This window comes from Mandrillus leucophaeus, unplaced genomic scaffold, assembly GCF_000951045.1.
Source record: "Mandrillus leucophaeus isolate KB7577 unplaced genomic scaffold, Mleu.le_1.0 Scaffold1597, whole genome shotgun sequence".
NCBI classification, from domain to species: Eukaryota; Metazoa; Chordata; class Mammalia; order Primates; family Cercopithecidae; genus Mandrillus; species Mandrillus leucophaeus.
In genome coordinates, this window is record NW_012101584.1 from 125,215 (window position 1) to 128,581 (window position 3,367).

Below are 3,367 nucleotides of genomic sequence, written 5' to 3' on the forward strand. Positions count from 1 at the left end.
TATTCCAAAAAAGTGAAGAGGAAGAACTCCTCCTTAATTCAATCTATGATGCTAGCATCATCCTGATAGCAAAGCCTAGCAGAGACACAACCACAAAAGAAAACTTCTGACCAATATCCTTGATGAACATCAATGCAAAATTCCTCAAGAAAATTCTGGCAAACTGAATCCAGCAGTGCATCGAAAAGTTTATCTACCATGATCAAGTAGACTTTATCCCCAGGAATCAAGATCGGTTCCACATATGCAAATCAATAAATGTGATTCATCACATAAACAGAACTAAAGACAAAACCACATGATTATCTCAATAGATGCGGAAAAGGCTCTTGATAAAATTCAACACTCCTTCTTGATAAAACTCTCAAAAAGCTAGGTATTGAAGGAATATGCCTCAAAATATAAGAGCCATCTATGGCAAACCCACAGCCAACATCACACTCAATGGGCAAAAGCTGGAAGCATTCCCCTTGAAAACCAGCACAAAACAAAGATACCTTCTCTCACCATTCCTACTCAACATAGTATTTTAAAAGGGCATTTTAATATTACATTCTGTACAGGGAGAAACTGCGGTCCTTTAATTTGAAGTTTTCTAAAATTATTTTTGCCTAAATCAATTAGTTAATTTACTCTCTCACTTCACTAACATATATGAAGGACCCTCTGGAACTCTGCAAACAGTATTCTCCAATAAACGAAGAGATGTATCATGCTCCCAGGAACTTCACCATTTAATAGGAGAGATTAAGTGTGAATTGATATATACATTTTGTTTGGGACAGCAATGGTAAATATCAAATTTAAGTATCATTTGTTTCAATAATTCCAGTTCTTACCAAGTCTCCTTTGGTTCTCTGCCAAATGAATCAACCTGAATCGAATATGTAGTAATGCAAGACTTTTACCAAGATATTCTGAATATAAATCCTCTGAATCTTCCTCTGTTTGTGCCCTCCAATGAAAAGGCATTGAATTTTTTTTCAAGGGATGGTAGCTCTAACTCTGGTTATTACCTAAACTCTCTCATTTTCTGTTTCCTTCTCAACTTTCTTCCACTGTCATAAAAGAATTCTTTTCAACAGCAAAGAAAATATTTCACCATGGCCTGATTTTACTCTGGTTTATGTATCTTTAAAAACTGGAATTCTGCCAGACTTGGTGGCTCATGCCTGTAATCCCAACACTTAGGGAGGCTGAGGCAGGTAGATCACCTGAGGTCAGGAGTTCGAGACCAGCTTAGCAAACATGATGAAACCCCATGTCTACTAAAAATACAAAAATTAGCTGGGCATGGTGATGGGTGCCTGTAGTCCCAGCTACTCGGAGGCTGAGGTAGGAGAATCGTTTGCATCCTGGAGGCAGAGGTTGCAGTGAACCATTGCACTCCAGCCTGGGCAACAAGAGTAAAACTCCATCTCAAAACAAAACAAAAATTTGGAATTCTATGGTACATCAATCCAACAGACGTTCACCTTGAGACCATATTGTATTGGAGGGAAAGCACTGACCCTGACGTCATAGCTTGGGGCTTGTTCCTGACGCCAACACTTACTAGTTGTTTGATTTTGGATAATTTATCTAACATTTCTGAGCTTTCACTTCTCCCTATCTAAAATGGAGTAATAGCAATAGTTGCTTCATAACTTTAATCATCTGAATACTAAATGTCAGGATTAGATCAGATTAGATAAACACATTATAAGCACTAAAAAATGGAAGGTTTAACAACATTAGTATAGCCTATACTGTCATATTAATACTGCAGCTATGGAAGTATCTTGTTTCTGATCAATAGCTGACATAATCTTGTTGCCTTTTGCAGATTTACTCTATTGCATGTGTGCTATATAGGCTGTCTCCTGTTAGCAACCCGATTTAGCAGTTATCTACATTATCTGATTTCCTTTATCTACCTAAAATCAAACCTACATTCCTAGGGATTTAGTAAGAGATTACTTTCCCATGTTGCCTCACCTAAGTTGATCCCAGCAGACAGATAGGCATATTCAGATATTTAGTCTAGACTTCATAAACTCTGAAGAAAGTTAGAAAGTGATAAGTACTTTAAAGAAGGTACAGAGAAGGTAATATAAAGCTCAGAAAGTGGACACATGTAACAAAGTGTCAATTACCAAGAAGCTTGCATTCTTCTACATGAATTTATTTATTATTCATAGCCTATCTTACTTATGAAGAGAAACATGCTAACCAAAATATGTGAACAAATACTGCTTTAAAATGGGATGTTTTCTTCAGTAATTTTGGTGGAAAAACTTACTAAACAAATTAAAAACAAAAAGATAGAACTCACATATTGTTGGTAGAAGTGTAAAGTGGTTATACAATCAGTTTGGAAATTTATTTCACAGTCTCATATTCTCACTCATAGGTGGGAACTGAACAATGAGATCACTTGGACTCGGGAAGGGGAACATCACACACCGGGGCCTATCATGGGGAGGGGGGAGGGGGGAGGGATCGCATTGGGAGTTATACCTGATGTAAATGACGAGTTGATGGGTGCTGACAAGTTGATGGGTGCAGCACAGCAACATGGCACAAGTATGCATATGTAACAAACCTGCACGTTATGCACATGTACCCTAGAACTTAAAGTATAATAATAATAATAAATAAATAAATAGTGTCTACTCCATGACCCAGCAATTCATTACTAAATATATACTGAACAAAAATGAATGCATGTGTTCAAGAAAATATTTGTACAAGCATGGTCTTAGAAACTGTATTAAAAGTACGTATTAAAAGTAGCCAAAACAACCAACCAAACATTAATAAAAACAACACGCATATCCCTCGGTCTGGAACAGATAAAGAAATTTTCCTATATTAGCAACATGGAATGCTACGCAGAAATAAAACGTATGGACTACTGATATTTGAAGTATCATGGATAAATCTTAAAAGCAGTATATTGAACAAAAAGAAGCCATACACAAAAGATTTTAAGTTGTATGATTCAAATTATATGACGCTCAGGTAAAAAATCTAATTATTTTATTATAAACCAGAATAGTGGTTAACTTTGGAGAAGTATTGACTGAGAAAGGTGTTGACTCAGAAGCAGCAGCTCGGAGGTTGATGAAAATGTAATATTGTTCTAGAAACGTGTAACAATATAGTATACATGGGTAGAATTTTTTCATGAAGTGTGCATTTTATTGTTACAGGCAAACCTCGAAGATATTGTAGGTTCAGTTCCAGACTAGTGTAATAAAATGTGTCACACAAACTTTTTAAGTTTCCAGTACATAAAAAAGTAATGTTTACACTATATTGTAGTCTATTAAGTGTTCAATAGTATTATGTCTAAAAAAGTTCCTGCCTTAATTAAAAACTCACC